We start from the raw sequence: 21396 nt of genomic DNA, 5'->3' as shown, positions 1-21396 counted from the left end.
CTTGCGGCGCTGGCACCCTGGGTTCTAGTCCCGGTTGGGGCGCTGGATTCTGTCCTGGTCGCCCCTCTTCCAGGCCAGCTCTCTGCTATGGCCTGGGAGTGCAGTGGAGGATGGCCCAAGTCCTTGGGCCCTGCACCCCATGGGAGACCAGGAGAAGCACCTGGCTCCTGCCTTCGGATCAGCGCGATGCACTGGCCACAGCGCGCTGGCCACAGTGGCCATTGGAGGGTGAATCAACAGCAAAGGAAGACCTTTCTCTCTGTCTCTCTCACTGTCCACTCTGTCTGACAGAAAAAAAAAAAAAAAAAAAGGTCTGTAGATATCTGTTAGGTCCATTTGGTCTCTAGTGTCGATGAACTCTATTGTTTCTTTGCTGATTTTCTGTCTAGTTGCTCTGCTCATTGCTGAAAGAGGGGTATTGGGGGCCAGTGCTGTGGCATAGTGGGCTAGGCCTCCACCTGTGGCACCAGAATCCCATATGGACAGAGGTTCTAGCCCTAGCTGCTCCTCTTCTGATTCAGCTCTCTGCCATGACCTGGGAAAGCAGTGAAAGATGGCCTAAGTACTTGGGCCCCTGCACCCACATGGGGAGACCTGGAAGAAGCTCCTGGCTTTGGATCAGCACAGCTCCAGCAGTTGAGGCCATTTGGGGAGTGAACTAGCAGATGAAGACTTTTCTCTCTGTTTCTCTCTGTGTGTCTGTAACTCTACCTCTTAAATAAACAAATCAATAAAATCTAAAACAAAAAAAAGGTGGTATTGAAGTCCCCCAGTACTGTTGTATTGGATTCCATGTCTCCCTTTAGATCCATTAAAATTTTTTAAATACCCCAAATGCCCTATAATTGTGTACACATTTATTATATCCCATCTTACTATCAAATTGATCCCTTAGTCACTACATAGTGCCCTTTGTCTCTTTTAACAGTTTTTGTGTTAAAGTCTATGTTGTCTGATACTAGATCGCCACATCAGCTCTTTTTTGGTTTCTGTTGGCACAGGGTATCTTTTTCCACCCTTTCACTTTCAGTCTGTGTGCATCTTTGTTGATGAGATGTGTTTCTTGCAGGCAGCAAACAGGTGGGTTTTGTTGTTGAACCCAATTCAGCTAGTCTGTGTCTTTTAACTGGAGAGCTGAGGCCTTTTACATTCAAGGTGACTACTGATAAGTCACCACTTGGCCCTGCCATTTTTCCATAAATATTCCTATTATTTACTTTGGATTCCCTTTGTACTTTTACTGGGAGATTTTTCTGCCTTCACATTCTTTCATAGTGATGACCATGTTTCTGTGTTTCTGTGTGTAGCACATCCTTAAGCATCTTTTGTAAGGCTGGACGAGTGGTGACAAATTCTTTCAATTTCTGTTTGTTATGGAAGGTCTTTATTTCACCTTCATGCATAAACAAATGAGAGCTTTGCAGGGTACAGTATTCTGGGTTGACAGTTTTTTCTCTTAAGAGTTAGGATATATCGTGCCCTTCTCTCCTAGGCTGTAGGGTTCTGATAAATCAGCTGTGGATCTGATTGGAGATCTTCTGAAAGTAATCTGGTGTTTGTCTTGTGTACATTTTAGAATCTTTTCCTCGTGTTTTACTGTGGAGAGTTTGACTACAATGTGTTGTGGTGAAGATCTTTTCTGGTCAAGTCTATTAGGAGTGCTATGTGCTTCCTTCACTCGGACGTCCCTTTGTTTCTCCAAATTGGGGAAGTTTTCTGTAATTATTTCACTCAATAGGCTTTCTCTTTTTTTTAAGATGTATTTATTTATTTGAAAGTCAGAGTTATACAGAGAGAGAAAGAGAGGCAGAGAGAGAGAGAGGTCTTCCATCTACTGGTTCACTCCCCAAATGGCTGCAATGGCCGGAGTTGTGCCGGTCCAGAGCCAGGAGCTTCCTCCAGGTCTCCCACGTGGGTGCAGGAGCCCAAGGACTTGGGCCATCTTCTACTGCTTTCCCAGGCCATAGCAGAGAGCTGGATTGGAAGTGGAGCAGCCAGGACTTGATCTGATGCCCATATGGGATGTTGGTACTGCAAGTGGTGGCTTTGCTTTAGCTGCTATGCCACAGTGCTGGCCCCTGAATAGGCTTCTAATCCATTCTCTTCCTCCATGCCTTCAGGAACTCCTAAGACCCATATGTTGGGTCATTTGATAGTATCCCACAAATCTCCAATACTGCCTTTTAGTTTTCTAATTTCTTCTTCTGGATTTTTTTTTTTTTGGGGGGATGTCTTACTATAAAATTTCCAAGAGATTTGTCTTCTTTTTTTTTTTTTTTAAGAATTCTTTTTTTTTAAGATTTATTTTACTTATTTGAAAGACAGAGTTACAGAGAGAGGTAGAGACAGAGAGAGAAGCCTAGAGAGGCAGAGACAGAGAGAGAAGCCTTCCATTCACTGGCTCACTCCCCAGATGGCTGCAACAGTCAGAGCTGCACCATTCCCAAGGCAGGAGCCAGTAGCTTTCTCCAGGTCTCCTACATGTATGCAGAGGCCCAAGGAATTGGGCCATGTTTTACTGTTTTCCCAGGCCATAGCAGAGAGCTGGGTCGGAAGAGGAGCAGCCAGTTCTCGAACCAGTGCCCATATGGGATGCCGGTGCTTCAGGCCAGGGCTTTAACCTGCTGCACCACAGCGCCAGCCCCCGAGATTTGTCTTCTAACTTGGATATTCTTTATTTTGCCTCCCCAAGTCTGTTGTTAAGGCTTTCCACCACATTTTTTATTTTACCTTTTGATTTCTTCATTTATAATATTTCATTTGTTTTTTATAGTCTCAATTTCATGAGAAAAATTTCATTCATGTCATGTATGAATTTCTTTAATTCATTGATTACTTCTGAGTAATCCTGTGATCAATCTTTTGAATTCCATTTGCTGCATCTCTTCAGTCTCTTCATCTTCACGTTCTGTGTCTGAAGTGCCGCTGTGTTCCTTTGGGGATGTCATGTTGTCTTCCTTATTCTTGTTTCTTGAATTCTGTTTATTTTTAGGCGTTTGTAGAGAAACTTGTTGGTTTTTCCCCCTGTGATGGTTTTTATCTTTGGGCTATGCCTCTGTGGCTTAGTGGAGTGTCCGCTCTTTCAGTGGGTACCCAGCGGTGTGTGCTGGGTGTGGTCAGGGAGCTCTGTTCAGTGCTCCAGGGGGCGGGGGGTATCCAAGGTGACACCCAAGTTGGGTGTGGTAGATCTCTCTTTTTTTAATCAGGGAGAGGTTTGATCTGTTCTGTTGGCATAGTCTCAGACTCACCTCTTCTCCAAGGTGACCGATACCTGGGCACTACCCCATGCTGCCACAGTTAGCACACAAAGGATCCGTGCAGTCCTCAAGGTGAACTCGGATCCCGCTGCAGTGATCCTCAGCAGGGAATCAGGGAGCCCGAGCATGTGGAGCCACCCATAGCAACTGCCCAAAGACCCCGCCACACACTGTGCCCTCCCACACAGCCACAGTGTCTCCTCTGTCCCAGAGCCCCAGGCTCCCACAGTCGTGGGCAGCCAAGGATCCTCTCCACCCTGCCAATCCATGTTTCCAGAGAGAGGCAGAGATGCTCCCAGAGCCAGCCACCTGTGGCTACTCTGCCTAGGCCACCTGAGCCCTGGAGCCTATGATGTGCTGGGAGACTGGGGCACATCACGGTCATGCATGGGCACCCAGCCCCGTCAGTCCTCCCAAACAGACTCTGGCATCTCCTCTCGGCTAGTTGCTGGCACACAGACACAAGCTGGTGCAATTGTTACATGAGTCCAAAATGGTGCCTGCCCTCTTGCAGCCAGTTGCAGGGCACTGTTGTCAGGGGGACAGGGAGAGAGAAATGTGTCCCCCTTTTTTATTTTTTGCCTCTAGGGTGGCATGTACACTGCCCCTCACGGGCTCCAGGCCAGACTCAGGCCAGGCTCTCCCCACAGCTCTCTAACCAGTGGCTTGGGTTGCTGCAGTCCAAGGCTCTCGGCTGCTGGGTCCTGTGTGTGTCCGAGCTTGTGCTGCACATAGAGCCACGGTGTCCCCCTTCCTCCATGGAGTCTGCTGCAGTTCTCTCCCTAGCTCTTCCCTGAGGTTGCACTCTCTCCACTTTTTTTAAAACTACTTTTACCTAGCCTAGAGCAGTAAGCTCCCTCCCAATCCCACCATCTTGGAATCTCTCCCATATTGTGTTTTAATAATTTAATTTACTGACACATTATTTCACTAAGTTTTGAGTTCATTAATGGCAGTGACCTAATTTTACTCACTTTTTGTGTTTTCAGTAGCCATTCTAACAGCTTGAGTTGAACTAAGTGAAGAATTATTATCTGTGATGTTTAGTTATGTGAGTCTAAATATTTTAAAGAACTTTTTTAAGAGATTTATTTATTCATTTGAAAATCAGACTTACAAAGAGACAGGAAGAGATAGAGAGAAAGATCTTCTAGTCATTGGCTCACTGCCCAAATGGCCACATCAGCTGGTGCTGGGTCAGGAGCCAGGAGCTTCTTCTGGGTCTCCCATGGGGTGTTGGGACCCAAGCACTTGGACAATCCTCCACTGTTTTCCCAGGGACATTAACAGGGAGCTGGATTGGAAGTGGAGCAGCCAGGACTTGAACTGGTACCCGTAAGGGATGCCAGCACTACAGGCCACAGTGTTGGCCCCTAAAACACTTTTATTTATTTATTTATTTTTGAAATGGACTTCTTTTTAAAGAGATTTTATTTATATTTGAGAGGCAGAGTTAGAGAGAGAGGGAGACAAAGAGAACGCTCTTCCATCCACTGGTTCACTCCCCAAATGGCCACAGTGGCTGGAGTTGGGCCAATCTGGAGCCAGGAGCTTCTTCCAGATCTCCTACGTGGATGCAGGGACCCAAGCACTTGGGCCATCTTCCATTGCTTTCCCAGGTGCATTAGCAGGAAGCTGGCTTGGAAGAGGTGCAGCCAGGTCACAAACTGGGATGCTGGCACCACAGGCAAAGGCTTAACCTACTAAACCATAGCACCAGCCTCCCTAAAGAACTTTTTAAAATGACCTATTGTACTTACCCAGCTATTGAGCATTTATGCTACTTTTCTTTCGTTCCTAAAGTTCCAGGTTTCCCTTTGGAAATATATTTCTTTGACCTACAGTACTTACAGTGGCATTTATTGTAGGGCAACTCTGCTGGTAACAGGTTCTCTTAATTTCTATGCATCTGCGAATGCCTTTAGTCCACCTTCATTTCTTTTTATTTATTTATTTTTAATTTTTCTTGACAGGCAGAGTGGACAGTGAGAGAGAGAGACAGAGAGAAAGGTCTTCCTTTGCCATTGGTTCACCCTCCAATGGCCGCCGCGGCTGGTGCGCTGTGGCCGGCGCACCGCACTGATCCAATGGCAGGAGCCAGGTGCTTCTCCTGGTCTCCCATGGGGTGCAGGGCCCAAGCACTTGGGCCATCCTCCACTGCACTTCCCTGGCCACAGCAGAGAGCTGGCCTGGAAGAGGGGCAACCGGGACAGAAACCGGCACCCCGACCAGGACTAGAACCCGGTGTGCCGGCGCCGCAAGGCGGAGGATCAGCCCAGTGAGCCGCGGCGCCGGCCAATCCACCTTCATTTCTGAAGAACACATTTGCTGACTGTTCTGAGCTGACAGTTCTTTTCTTTGAGTGTTGACAGTTTTCCACTGTCCTCAGGGCTGCCTGGCTCTTGGTGGGAGATCTGCACTCATTCACGTGCTTGCTCCACTCGTGTTGCGTGTCATCTTGCTGCAACTCCTTTCAAGGTTTCTGGTTTTCGTAAATTTGATTATGATGTTTCTGGGCCTTGTTTACTTTTCACTTATCACATCTAGGGTTGTTGGTCTTCTAGAATTGGCAAAATTGTGTTTTTCACACAAATCTATGCAGATCTCTCTTTTCCCCCTCAGGGACTGAAATAACACATTTTTATATCATACTTTTGATATTATTCACTGTCCCTGAGGCTCCATTTTTTTTCATGTCTTCAATCCATTAACTTTTTTTTTTTTGACAGGCAGAGTGGACAGTGAGAGAGACAGAGAGAAAGAAAGGTCTTCCTTTGCTGTTGGTTCGCCCTCCAATGGCCGCCGCAGCCGGCGCGCTGTGGCCGGCGCATCACGCTGATCTAAAGCCAGGAGCCAGGTGCTTTTTCCTGGTCTCCCATGGGGTGCAGGGCCCAAGGACCTGGGCCATCCTCCACTGCCCTCCCGGGCCACAGCAGAGAGCTGGCCTGGAAGAGGGGCAACTGGGACAGAATCCGGCGCCCCGACCGGGACTAGAACCCAGTGTGTCGGCTCTGCAGGTGGAGGATTAGCCCATTGATCCGCAGCGCCGCCCAATCCATTGACTCTTTTTTGTGTTATCTCTTATTGAGCTTATCCTATGTATATCTGGTATTTTTAAAAAGCATCATGTGATTCTAATGTACAGAAAACTTGAAAGCCACTGAATGAATGCCTGCAGGTCTCAGCGTCGTCACTCTAGAAGTGAAGATGATTAATGCCTGCCTTGCCACCGCCAAGAGTTTCTGGGGAAACCTAAAGAGATCACACGCAAAGCAGCAGGGCTTTGGCGATTATGGGTCTGTACTGTAGCACAGGTCATCGGTCCAGTCAGAGGCGGGGGGGGGGGGCGTTAAGACCCACTAATATCCATGGAGATCTGTTACCAGACAAAGCAGAGCGTTACTGTTCAATGGGCTGCCAGGAATCAGGAAGATGTCATAACACAGTCTTATGATTTGAATAGTGGAGATAGGCATGACTGTGACTGTGGCCTGGCGCACACTGCCCCTCAGCGTGAGAGGGGGAAGGTGCTTAGCAAGCAGCCTCTAGTACATCCACCACCAGCCATGGGCAGGCTAAGACAGGCAGGTACCAGTGCCAGGAGCAGCAGGGCAAGCGACTAAGAGCAGAGAAAACAGAATTCTCATTGTGTTTTAAAATAAATTGTGTTTTAAAGTAAAAGCACAATATACAAACTTCATATAAATCCACCTTGAGCATATTACTCAGCACGGTCTGGCTTGCTGTAAAAAGAATTGCTACATACAGTTACTATTAGGAATCACATGGGCGAGATCCAAGATCATTCTTCTCAGATTTGCCGGTTATACTCAGTGATGTACTCACCAAAATTGTTTTAATATTTGGTAATCATATTAAATATTAATGTGCTTATGCAGGATACATAGACATTGCTTATTTTGTTGATGTTTAATAAAATGTGATGGGGGCCAGCACCATGGCTCTCTTGGTTAATCCTTCACCTGAAGCATCGGCATCCCATATGGGTGCTGGGTTCTAGTCCCGCTTGCTCCTCTTCCAGTCCAGCTCTCTGCTGTGGCCTGGGAAGGCAGTGGAGGATGGCCCAAGTGCTTGGGCCACTGCACCTGCGTGGGAGACCAGGAGGAAGCACCTGGCTCCTGGCTTCAGATCGGCCCAATGCCAGCCATAGCGGCCATTTGGGGGGGGTGAACCAATGGAAGACCCTTCTCTCTCTCTCTCTCTCTCTCACTAACTCTGCCTGTTAAAAAAAAAAAAAGTAACCAAAAGCAAATCCATTAATTAAAGAAATCCATACATGAATAAAAAATTACCCCCTGAAATTGACATTTAAAGAAAAATCAAAATGAAATATTGGAAATGAAGAATTCAAAAGGTAAAATAAAAAATGTGGTGGAAATCCCTAACAACAGACTTGGTGAGACAGAAAAAAGAATATTCAAGTTAGAAGACAAATCTCTGGAAATTTTATAGTAAGACCAAAAAAAAAAAAAAGTAGAAGAAGAAATTAGATAACTAAAAAGCAGTATTAGAGATTTGTGGGATACTATCTAAAACCCAACGTATGGGTCTTAGGAGTTCCTGAAGGTGTGGAAAGAGAATGAATTAGAAGTTCTTTTTAGTGAAATAATTCCCCAATTTGGAGAAACAAAGGGACGTCCGAGTGAAGGAAGCACATAGCACTCCTAATAGACTTGACCAGAAAAGATCTTCACCACAACACATTGTAGTCAAACTCTCCACAGTAAAACACGAGGAAAAGATTCTAAAATGTACACAAGACAAACACCAGATTACTTTCAGAAGATCTCCAATCAGATCCACAGCTGATTTATCAGAACCCTACAGCCTAGGAGAGAAGGGCACGATATATCCTAACTCTTAGAGAAAAAACTGTCAACCCAGAATACTGTACCCTGCAAAGCTCTCATTTGTTTATGCATGAAGGTGAAATAAAGACCTTCCATAACAAACAGAAATTGAAAGAATTTGTCACCACTCGTCCAGCCTTACAAAAGATGCTTAAGGATGTGCTACACACAGAAACACAGAAACATGGTCATCACTATGAAAGAATGTGAAGGCAGAAAAATCTCCCAGTAAAAGTACAAAGGGAATCCAAAGTAAATAATAGGAATATTTATGGAAAAATGGCAGGGCCAAGTGGTGACTTATCAGTAGTCACCTTGAATGTAAAAGGCCTCAGCTCTCCAGTTAAAAGACACAGACTAGCTGAATTGGGTTCAAAACAAAACCCACCTGTTTGCTGCCTGCAAGAAACACATCTCATCAACAAAGATGCACACAGACTGAAAGTGAAAGGGTGGAAAAAGATACCCTGTGCCAACAGAAACCAAAAAGAGCTGATGTGGCGATCTAGTATCAGACAACATAGACTTTAACACAAAAACTGTTAAAAGAGACAAAGGGCACTATGTAGTGACTAAGGGATCAATTTGATAGTAAGATGGGATATAACAAATGTGTACACAATTATAGGGCATTTGGGGTATTTAAAAAATTTTAATGGATCTAAAGGGAGACATGGAATCCAATACAACAGTACTGGGGGACTTCAATACCCCACTTTCAGCAATGAGCAGATCAACCAGACAGAAATCAGCAAGGAAACAACAGAGCTAATCAACACTACAGACCAAATGGACCTAAAAGATTCTACAGAACTTTTACTCCTATAGTTGCAGGATACACCTTCTTCTCAGTAGTGCATGGAACTTTCAATAGGATAGCCACAGGCTAGGCCATAAAGCAAGTCTCAGCAAATTCAAAAAAATGGAAATCATAGCATGCATTTTCTTTGATAAAAATGGACTGAAGCTGGAAATCAATAGCTCAAGAATCCCTAGAGCATTTGCAAACACCTGGAGACTGAACAACATGCTCCCAAATGCACAGCTGGTCACAGAAGAAATCAAAAGAGAAATCAAAAAATTTCTGGAATACAATATATCAAAACTTATGGGATGCATCAAAAGCAGTGTTAAGAGGGAATTTTATAGCAACTGGTGCCTACATCAAGAAACTGGAAAAGCATCAAATAAATGAGCTATCATTGCTGCTCAAGGACCTAGAAAAACAACAAACCAAACCCATTAGGAAAAAAGAAATCAAAGGGGTACAAATTGGGAAGGAGGAAGTCAAACCATCCCTGTTTTCAGATGACATGATTCTATGTATAGGGGGTCTAACAGACTATTGGAACTCAGAAAAGAGTTGGTAAAATGGCAGGATATAAAATCAGCACACAAAAATCAATAGCCTTTGTATACATAGACAATGCCATGGCTGAGAAAGAATGCCTAAGATCAATCCCATTCACAGTAGCTACAAAAAATTAAATACCTTGGAATAAATTTAACAAAGGATGTCAAAGACCTGTACAATGAAAATTAAAAAATATTAAAGAAATAAATAGGGGCTGGCACTGTGGCACAGGTTAATCCTTCACCTGCAGCGTCAGCATCCCATATGGGCACTGGTTCTAGCCCCGGCTGCCCCTCTTCCAATCCATCTCTCTGCTATGGCCTGGGAAAGCAGTAGAAGATGGTCCAAGTCCTTGGGCCCTGCACCCGTGTGGGAGACCTGGAAGAAGCTCCTGGCTCCTGGCTTCAGATCAGCACAGCTCCAGCCATTGCGGCCAACTGTGGAGTGAACCAGTGGATGGAAGACCTCTGTCTCTCTCTCTCTCTGCCTCTCCTCTCTCTGTGTAACTCTGGCTTTCAAAATAAATAAATCTTTAAAAAAAGAAAGAAACAGAAGATACAAATCATGGAAAAATCTTCCATGTTCATGGATTAGAAGAATCAATATCATCAAAACGTGCACACTACCAAAATCAATATACAGATTCAATGTGATTCCAATCAAAATACCAAGTACATTCTTCTCAGATCTAGAAAAAAATTATACTGAAATTCATATTGAAGCATAAGAGACCCCAAATAGTTAAAGCAATCTTATATAACAAGGACAAAGCTGGAGGCATCAAATACCAGATTTCAAGACATACTACAGGGCAGTTATAATCAAAACAGCCTGATACCGGCAAAAAAAAAAACAAAACAAAACAAAACAAAACAAAACAAAACAAAACAAAAACAAAACAAAACAAAAAAAAACCCTGATTTGCAGACCAATGAAACAGGACAGAAACTCCAGAAATCAATCCATGCATCTACAACCAACTTATCTTTGACAAAGGAACAAAAATTAATCCCTGGAGCAAAGACAATCTCCTCAACAAATGGTGCTGGAAAAATTGAATCTCTGTTTTCAGAGAAAGTATGAAGCAAGGTCCCTTCCCTAAACCTTTACACAAATATCCACTCAAGATGGAAAAGACCCAAATTTACAACCCGATACCATCAAATTATTAGAGATCATTGGGGAGACACTGCAAGACATTGGCATAGGCAAAGACTTACTGGAAAAGACCCCAGAGGCACAGGCAATCAAAGCCAAAATTGACAAATGGGATTATATCAAGTTGAGAAGCTTCTTCACTACAAAAAAAACACTTAGCAAAGTGAAGAGGCAACCAACAGAATGGAGAAAATATTTGCAAACTATGCAATGATAAAAGTTTAATATCCAAACTCTATAAGAAACTCAACAACAACAACAAAACGAACAATCCAGTCAAGAAATGGACAGATATTTTTCAAAGGAAGAAATTCAAATGGCCAAAAGACACATGAGCTGGCGCCGTGGCTCAATAGGCTAATCCTCTGCCTAGCGGCGCCAGCACACCGGGTTCTAGTCCCGGTCGGAGCGCCAGTTCTGTCCCGGTTGCCCCTCTTCCAGGCCAGCTCTCTGCTGTGGCCAGGGAGTGCAGTGGAGGATGGCCCAAGTCCTTGGGCCCTGCACCCCATGGGAGACCAGGAGAAGCACCTGGCTCCTGCCATCGGATCAGCGCGGTGCGCCGGCCGCAGCGCGTCGGCCGCGGTGGCCATTGAAGGGTGAACCAACGGCAAAAGGAAAACCTTTCTCTCTGTCTCTCTCTCTCTCACTGTCCACTCTGCCTGTAAAAAAAAAAAAAAAAAAAAAAAAAAGACACATGAAAAAATGTTCAGGATTGCTAGCCATCAGGGAAATGCAAATCAAAACCACAATGAGGTTTTACCTCATCCAGTTAGAGTGGCTTTCATACAGAAATCATCAAACAACAAATGCTGGTAAGGATGTGGAGACAAAGGTACCCCAGTCCACTGTTGGTGGGAATGTAAACTGGTAAAGCCACTATGGAAGACAGTGTGGAGATACCTCAGATATCTGAATATTGACTCGCCATATGACCCAGCCATCTCACTCCTGGAAATCTACCCAAAGGAAATGAAATCACCACATGAAAGTGTTATCTGTACCCCCATGTTTATTGCTACTCAATTCACAGTAGCTAAGATATGCAATCAACCCAGATGTCCATCAACTGAAGACTGGATAAAGAAATTATGGTATATGTACACAATGGAATACTACACAGTAAAAAAAAAATGAAATCCTGTCATTTTCAACAAAATGGATGCAACTAGAAAACATTATACTTAGTGAAATAAGCCAGTCCCAAACAGATAAATTACATATGTTCTCCCTGACCTATGGTAACTAATAGAGTACCTAAAAGGTCATCTATGGAAGTTAAATTGACACTTTGAGATGCAATGATTTTGAACAGCCCTTGTCTTGACTGTTGAAGAGCAGGCTTTTTTTCCATACTATTTGTTGAACTCTTTACTTAGTGTAGGGTTAATCTTATATGTATAAAGTTAATTGAAAACAGATCTTTGTAAAAATAAGAATGTGAATAGGAGAGGGAGGAGGAAGAAGGGGGGAGTACATGTGGGAGGGAAGAGTAGGCTGGGAAGAATAACTACGCTCCTAAATTTGTATATATGAAGGGCATGCCATTTGTATACCTTAAATAAAAGGTTTCTATAAAAATATTCTTAGATGTAAAGAGGCAAAACTATAATACTTTCTGGGAGTGTTTCAATGCATGTAGGTATAATACTATTATGATTTGAATAAAATTTTAGATGTCCCCAAAGGCCCATGCAATAGGGGTTTGGTGCTAAAGTCTTAGTTTGTGCTTAATGGATCAAGGGTGAATACTTGATCTAATTATAGGGTCTTCTGGTCTCACCTCACCCAAACCTAACTTCTTTCTGAGTCAGGGATCTCTCAGAGAACAGCAGTCTTGGCAGGAATAAACTTCACTCAGGTCAGACAGAGGCATGGATGTGTGTGGCCATTTAAAGACATTTCCTGTGAGAGAGACCTGGTCATGGCTAGGACATGACGGCATTAGGCTGCCCACCAGGATGAAAAAAGCATCCTGGGAAAAGCACACTATAAACATCTCCAACCCAACCTCCTGGAGCTCATTCAGGGCAAGGCTAGAGTTTGCAGCCCCTCTCTGGCACAGACCACAAGAACAAATAGAAGAGGAAAAAATACAGCATCCTAAATAACAGGAAGAGACACCATGCTTGTGGATTGAAGCGTTCAATATTAACATGCCAATAAGTTCAATACAACCACAATCAAAATCTCAGCGGATTTTTCCTAGCCATTAACAACCTAATTCTTTTTTTTTTTTTTGACAGGCAGAGTGGACAGTGAGAGAGAGAGAGACAGAGAGAAAGGTCTTCCTTTGCCGTTGGTTCACCCTCCAATGGCCGCCGCGGCTGGTACGCTGCGGCCGGCACACTGTGCCGATCTGATGGTAGGAGCCAGGTGTTTCTCCTGGTCTCCCATGGGGTGCAGGGCCCAAGCACTTGGGTCATCCTCCACTGCACTCCCTGGCCACAGCAGAGAGCTGGCCTGGAAGAGGGGCAACCGGGACAGAATCCGGTGCCCCGACCAGGACTAGAACCCGGTGTGCCGGCACCGCAAGGCGGAGGATTAGCCTGGTGAGCCGCGGCGCCTGCCGCTTTTTTTTTTTTTTTTTAACTTTTTTTTTTTTTTTTTTTTTTGACAGGCAGAGTGGATAGTGAGAGAGAAAGGTCTTCCTTTTTGCCGTTGGTTCACCCTCCAATGGCTGCTACGGCCAGCGCATCTCGCTGATCTGAAGCCAGAAGCCAGGTGCTTCTCCTGGTCTCCCATGCGGGTGCAGGGCCCAAGCACTTGGGCCATCCTCCACTGCCTTCCCGGGCCATAGCAGAGAGCTGGCCTGGAAGAGGGGCAACCGGGATAGAATCCGGCGCCCCAACCGGGACTAGAACCTGGTGTGCCGGTGCCGCAAGGTGGAGGATTAGCCTGTTAAGCCACGGCGCAGGCCTAATTCTTTTTTTTTAAGATTGATTTATTTATTTGAGAGGCAGAGCTACAGACCGAGGGAGAGACAGGGAGAGAGGTTTTCCATCCCCTGGTTCTTTCCCTAAATGATCACAACATAGGAGCTGGACCAATCCAAAGCCAGGAGCCAGGAGCTTCTTCTGGGTCTCCCATGTGGGTGCAGGGGCCCAAGCACTTGGGCCATCTTCCACTGCTTTCCCAAGCCATTAGCAGGGAGCTGGATCGGAAGTGAAGCAACTGGAATGTGAACTGGTGCCCATATGGGATGCCAGTGCCACAAATGGAGGCCTAATCTACTATGCCACAGTGCTGACCCCAACAACCTAATTTTAAATTTATAGACCATAGATCTGAATGTAAAATATAAGAATCTAAAACTTTTAGGGGTCAGCATTGTAGCATAATGGGTTGAGTTACTGCCTGTGATGCCGGCATTCCATATGGGTGCTTGTTCAAATCCCAGCAGCTCTACTTCAGATCCAGCTCCCTGCTAATGTGCCTGGGAAAGCAGCAGCAGATGATCCAAGTCCTTGGGCCTCTGTACACACATAGGAGACCTGGATGAAGCTTATGGCTCCTGGCTTCAGCCTGGCCCAGCCCTAGCCATTGTAGCCATTTGGGGAGTAAACCAGGAGGATTTCTCTCTATATGAATACATATATCTCCAGTTCTCTCTCTGTAACTTTGCCTTTCAAATAAGTAAAATAAATCTTGAAAACAAAACCAAAAAACTTTCAGAAGAAAATTTAAGGAAACAAATTTCTGATTTTGGATTAGACATTTAGATACCCATCAAAAGCATAACCCATAAGGAAAGCAACAGGAAAATTTCTTAAAGTCTTTCATTTACGAAAGAAACTGTTAAGGGAATGAAAAACAAGCCGCATACTGGGAGAAACTTCTCCTAACTCACACTGCATTCAAAACGTATAAACAACTCAATTAAACGCTCAGCTATGAGGTCCTACAGGATGGCAGAATGAGGCGTGTGCTTCGTCCATGAGATCAGAATTACCCTGATTACCAAAGTCAGATGACAGACGAACAGAAAAATGCAGGCCAGCATCCCTCACAACATGGATATGACAACAGTCATCAGCACATTAGCATACTGAGGCCAACGCAGAAGAAAGACTAGGTACCACGGTCAGTGGGAGCTCTCTCAGGAAGGCAAGATGGCTCGAAATCCAGAAATGATCAACACAATGTATCATACTACTAGTAGAATACATATACAAAAACACCACACAATCACAAAGGGTATTGGGGAAAATCCAACAAATATTCATACTAAAATTACTAACCAGGAAGGGCCAGCGCTGTGGCATAGCAGGTAAAGCCATTGCCTGTGGTGCTGGCATCCCATATAGGTTAAAGGCCAGGCTGCTCCACTTCCGATTATGCTCTCTGCTATGGTCTGGGAAAGCAGTACAAGATGGCCCCAGTGCTTGGGCCCCTGCACCCATGTGGGAGACCCAGAAGAAGCTCCTGGCTCCTGCTTCATATCGGCCCAGCTCTGGCTGTTGCAGCCATTTGGGGAGTGAACTAACAGAAGGAAGACTTTTCTCTCTGTCTCTCTCTCTCTCACCTGTAACTCTACCTGTCCAATAAATAAATAAATAACTCTTTAAAAAAAGTTTAAATACATATTTTTACATGAATATGCAGGAAGCCTTTTAATAATTAAAAGTCAAATTTTATGTTTTCATAATATATCAAATAGTAAGACAATAGACACCTCACTAAATATTTAACTTTAGAAAAGCTAAAACAGGGGCTGGGGCTGCGGTGTAGCAGGTAAAGCCTCTGCCTGTGGCGCTGGCATACCATATGGGCGCTGGTTCGAGTCCCGGTGGCTCCACTTCTGATCTAGGTCTCTACCATGGCCCGAAAATGGCCAAGTCCTTGGGCCCCTGCACCTGCATGGAGATCTGGAAGAAGCTCCTGGCTCCTAGCTTTGGATCGGTCTACCTCCAGCTGTGGAGGCCATTTGTGGAGTGAACAAGTGGCTGGAAGATCTTTCTTTCTTTTTTTTTTTAATTTTTGACAGGCAGAGTGGACAGTGAGAGAGAGAGACAGAGAGAAAGGTCTTCCTTTTGCCGTTGGTTCACCCTCCAATGGCCGCCGCGGTAGGCGCGCTGCGGCCGGCACACCGCGCTGATCCGATGGCAGGAGCCAGGTGCTTCTCCTGGTCTCCCATGGGGTGCAGGGCCCCAAGGACTTGGGCCATCCTCCACTGCACTCCCTGGCCACAGCAGAGAGCTGGCCTGGAAGAGGGGCAACCGGGACAGAATCCGGCTCCCCAACTGGGACTAGAACCCGGTGTGCCAGCGCCGCTAAGCGGAGGACTAGCCTATTGAGCCGCGGCGCTGGCCATGGAAGATCTTTCTTTTCTTTCTTTTTTTTTTTTTTTGACAGGCAGAGTGGACAGTGAGAGAGAGAGACAGAGAGAAAGGTCTTCCCTTTTGCCATTGGTTCACCCTCCAATGGCCACCGCGGCTGGCGCGCTGCAGCTGGCACACCGCGCTGATCCGATGGCAGGAGCCAGGTGCTTCTCCTGGTCTCCCATGGGGTGCAGGGCCCAAGCACTTGGGCCATCCTCCACTGCACTCCCTGGCCACAGCAGAGAGCTGGCCTGGAAGAGGGGCAACCGGGACAGAATCCGGCGCCCCGACTGGGACTAGAACCCGGTGTGCTGGCGCCGCAAGGCGGAGGATTAGCCTATTGAGCCACGGCGCTGGCCTGGAAGACCTTTCTGTCTTTCTCTGCCTCTCTCTGTCTGTAGCTCTACCTCTCAAATAAATAAATATTTTTTTAAAAGAAAAGCTAAAACATATATCTTGTCCTTTGACCATGCAGAAGAATTCAGTCCTGAGAGGACTTTTTCTTCTTTCTAAAGACAAGATTTTAGCCTCTGTATTCTCTCCACAGTCGCTGACAGCCATCAACCCAACTCCCAGGTACTCCCACTCATTCAAATGGCACCTTCTTTTCCATTATCCGGCAATGACCATTCTGTCAGTGGTGACTGTCAAGGTGTGCGTGGAGTTTTGGCAACTGACTACAGCATAGAGCTCCACCCACTAAGCACTACCTCCCACTGCTGACATAGCAAGAAGAGAAGCAGCAGCGTAAGTCAAACCCAGAACAAGCCAGGAGAAAATGCTGTGCCCTCGGCTGTTACGAAGTCCTCGACCACATCAGGTCACTTGTGTCTGGGTCGTGGCTCCTGTTCTCAATGCCCGCTTCCTGCTTAGGCCCACCCTAGGAGGCAGCAATTGAAGGCTCAAGTGGTTGGGTTCCTGCCACTCAGGTGGGAGACCTGGATTGAGTTCCTGGCACCTATTGGTTGAGCCCAGCCCCGGCTATTGTGGCATTTTGGAGCGGATCAGCAGATTGTACCTTGCTTTGTCTCCAATAAGAATGAATAAACAGGGGCCAGTGCTGTGGGCGGTGGGTAAAGCTGCCACTTGTGGCACCGGCATCCCAAATGAGCTCTGGTTCGAGTCCTGGCTGCTCCACTTCCAACCCATCTCCCTGCTAAGGTGCCTGGGAAAGCAGCAGACTATGGCTCAAGCGCGTGGGCCACAGCACCCATGAGGGACACCCAAAAGAAGCTCCTTGCTCCTGGCTTCGGATTGGCCCAACTCTGGCCATTGTGGCCATCTGGGGAGTGAATTGCAGATGGAAGACCTCTCTCTCTCTGATTCTGCCTTTTAAATAAATAAATAAATAAATAAATAAATCTTTTCAAAAAATGAATAAGTATAAATGGAATCATATTTTTTTTGGGTGGTGAGAACCAAAAAACAGAATCTGCTATTATGCTAAGTAAATTTTAAATAAAAATAACTTTTAAATTACAGAACAGCTTTACAGAAAAGTTGTGAAGGTAGTACTGAGAACCCCCCACACGCCCTCCTGCCTGTGTCTGTTTTGTTAGCATCTTACATGCCCATGGGCACATGTGTCACAAGTGAGAAGCCAACTTTGATATTCTGTGATCAACTAAATGCCATACTTACTCAGATTTCACCAATTTTTACCTATTATCCTTTTTCTGCTCACGACCAGTACAGGATCACACATTACATTTAGGCCTATGTCCTGGGCTTCCATTTGCTGTGACAGTCTCTCAGACTCGCTTTGTCTTTGATGACCTTGACAGTGTGAGGAGTACTGGTCAAGCAGAATGTCCCTAGTTGGGATTTCTGTTATACTGCTGTCACGTGATGCTGGGATTATGTGTTCTTGGTGAAGTGCCATCCTTACCATATCTGCCCAAGGGTACACATGTACTATCAGTAGGACTTATCACTGCAGAGACTGACCTTGACCACTTGGAGGAGGTGCTGTATGTGAGGTTTCTTTCTTTTTTTTTATTTGACAGAGTTAGACAGTGAGAGAGAGACAGAGAGAAAGGTCTTTCTTCTGTTGGTTCACCCCCCCAAATGGCTGCTATGGCCGGCGTGCTGCGCCGATCCAAAGCCAGGAGCCAGGTGCAGCCTGGTCTCCCACACAGGTGCAGGGGCCCAAGCACTTGGGCCATCCTCCACTGCCCTCCCGGGCCACAGCAGAGAGCTGGACTGGAAGAGGAGCAAGAGGGACTAGAGCTGGTGCCCATATGGGATGCCGGCACCACAGGCAGAGGATTAACCAAGTGAGCCACGGCGCCGGCCCCAAGGTTTCTACACTGTAGCTACTCTGACCTGTGTTTCCAAATACTACACACATCCCATACTTAGTGGGAAGTTTGCTCCACCTCCTTGAGGAAGGAGTTTTTCCATTAATTATTTATAATTAATGTGATTATGTATTTATTCAGTCATTTATACCAGCATGGACTCATGGATATTGAGTATATTATGCATTTTAATCCAATATTACTTTATTTTGTTATTCAAATTGTTCCAGTTTGGGCACTGAGACCTTTTTCAGTTGGGTCCTGTGTTCCTTTGACCTGTCCTATCTTTCAAAACATTTTTTAAAAAATATTTATTTATTTATTTCAAAGTCAGAGTTACACAGAGAGAAGAGGTGCAGAGCGAGAGAGAGAGAAAGTCTTCTATCCGCTGGTTTACTCCTCAGTTGGCTGCAACGGCCAGAGCTGTGCCGATTCGAAGCCAGGAGCCAGGAGCTTCTTCCAGGCCTCCCATGCGGGTGCAGGGGCCCAAGGACTTGGGCCATCTTGTACTGCTTTCCCAGGCCATAGTGGAGAGCTGGATTGGAAGTGGAGCAGCCAGGTCTTGAACCGGCACCCATATGGGATGCCGGCGCTTCAGGCCAGGGTGTTAATCCGCTGCACCACAGCGCCGGCCCCTCAAAGCATTTTCTTACTTTCTTCTACTACAAAATGTCCCAAGCTCATGTTGTAGATTTCACACCCCATTCCTAGAATCTGTCATCTCTCCAAGGATCCTTGGTTCTGCTTATTGGAAAGTGGTATACAGAAATCAAGATCTGGATTCTAGGTGTGTCTCTGCGGCTTGGGAGTTACGCTCCAGGCTCTCGGGATGTGTGTGCTGACCTTGGTGCACTCACATGTCTGTGTTTCTACATGTAATCGTGTGCATCCTCCAGAAGCCTCCCAGAGGCTCAGGTGGATGTCTCAGACCTCACCTGTCACATGGGTAAGCCTAGCATCCTCCCTACTCCAACAGGGAGAACTCGGACTCCCGCCACTCCTACGTAACTGCTGCACTCCAGCACACATGCGGAATGGCATCCGAATTGCTAACCTATCCCCTGTAGAAAGCAGCTTTACCAAGCAGACTACACTGATGACGCTCAGTCCCTTCTGCCTCGTGACCTCAACACTCGACTCATTTCAGGCCAGCACCTTCTCTAGCCCCAGCAGGCTGCCTCACACGTTTCCAGGTGGACTGACAGTCACACCACATGCGCACCACATCCTGACTCTGCTCATCTTGTAAATGACTTCTTCAGTCTCATACATTGAGGCCCACTCTTGGTATTATATATTCGATAGACTTTCATAAATATGTAGTTTATCAACCACTTCCCCATTGTACAAAAGAGCTTCAACACTCTAAAAACCCCTCAGCTTCCGTATGCAATCCCATCTCCAGCCCCAGCCTTGAACCTCTGGCAGCCATTTATCTCGACTCTCTACAGTGTTGCTTTTCCCAGAATGTTAGCATACAACTTGGACTTCTGATTGGCTTCCTCCACTTAGCGATGACTCACCATTCTTTTTATGACTTTGCAGTTTATTCTTTTGCTAAAAGAGCATATTTTTGGCCTTAATTAATGAATGGGTTAATTGAATTTTATTTATTTGAAAGGCAGAAAGAGAGAGGGAGAGGGGGAGAGGGGAAGCAGGGGAGGGAGGAGAGGGAAGGGGAGAGGGAGGGGGAGAGAGGGATGGGGAAGAGGGGGAGGGGAGAGGAGGGGAAGGGGAAAGGGAGGGGGAGGGGAGGGCAGGGGAGGGGGGAAGGGAGGGGAGAGGGGAGGGGAAAGGGAGGGGGAGGGGAGGGCAGGGGAGGGGGGAAGGGAGGGGAGAGGGGAGGGAGGGGAGGGGGGAAGGGAGGGGAGAGGGGAGGGAGGGGAGGGGGAGGGGGAAGGGAGGGGAAGGGGAAAGGGAGGGGAAGGGGGAGGTGAGGGGAGGGGGGAGGGAGGGGAGGGGGAGGGGGAAGGGGGAGAGAAGAGAGATCTCCCATGCGAAGGCTCACTCCCCAAATGCCCAGCACAGCCAGGGGTGGACCAGGCTGGGGCCAGGAGCTCCACCTGGGCCTCTCGTGGGTAGTTTCACGTGCAGCCTCGCAGGTGTGCACTGCCAGGAAGCTGGAGTCAGGTGTGAAGCTGGGACTCATCTGCTGCGCCAGACACCTGCCCCTATCACCCCTATCACCTCCTATCCCTGATAACATCTCTGTCTGGAGGTACTGCAGGTGGTCAGCCACTCACCTGCGGAAGGACCTCTCGCCTGCTTCTAGTTTTTGGTGATTATAAACAAAGCTGCCATAAGTATTTGTGTGTAGGTTTTTGCGCAGACGCAAGTTAGGCAAGCATCTAGGAGTGCTGTGGCTGGGTCAGACTGTAATTAGCTTTGTACGAGACTGCCAAGCTTTTCCCAAGTCGGGATTTTCTTTCTCACCAGCAGTGACAGTGCCCACTGCTCCCCGGCCTCCCCAGCAATTGGGATTACATGGACTTTTGGATTTTGGCCTTTCTAATACATACAGAGTGCTTCTCACTTAGTGTCCTGTCCTCATTTTGCACCTCTAATTCCTGCTCGTCTTTCCTGTCTTAGCACATGCACCCTCTTCTCGAGGAAGACAGCTTCCCCAGCTCCGCGCTCCGGCAGGCTCAGCGCCTGCCATGGTGCACTGGAGAGCATTCTCCACACGGCTCAGCCCAAACACCGCCCACAACACTGCAGTCCGCGGTTCTGGCCCTCCCTTCCAAGCAGGGTCCAGCACATGGAAAGAACTTAATGTGTGCTTACTGAATGCACGTTAGAGGGACATATCAGTATACTATCAAAAACTGGACACACACGAATATGTAAATTGCCACTTTCAACTTAACTCATTGCCGTTTATGCCTTTTGCATGCATCCCTCCAAAATTTATTAAGCACCATCACACATAAAGCACCACAACTTGTAGTCTGGCTGGGTGGGGCAGCACAAAGCAAATGCAGACAAATCTGGCCTTCAGGGAGTTTCTGTCTACCATGATGTGTGTTTCACACACATGAATCGCATAAGGCAGGGTTCAAATAACTGACAGGAGTCACAGAAAAACCTCATGAGTGATCTGAGGCGAGGAGGGAGCACTTCAGGCTCCTGAGGAGTACA

At 46.5% G+C, this 21396-nt stretch overlaps 1 protein-coding gene across 1 annotated transcript in view; it reads right to left on the bottom strand.

Annotated features, from left to right (window-relative positions):
• POLN (DNA polymerase nu) overlaps positions 1-21396 on the bottom strand; it is a 205819-nt gene that overhangs the window by 63895 nt on the left and 120528 nt on the right. The window lies entirely within an intron of this gene.

This window comes from Lepus europaeus, chromosome 16, assembly GCF_033115175.1.
Source record: "Lepus europaeus isolate LE1 chromosome 16, mLepTim1.pri, whole genome shotgun sequence".
Taxonomy (NCBI): domain Eukaryota; kingdom Metazoa; phylum Chordata; class Mammalia; order Lagomorpha; family Leporidae; genus Lepus; species Lepus europaeus.
This window is presented reverse-complemented; position numbering and strand designations above follow the sequence as displayed.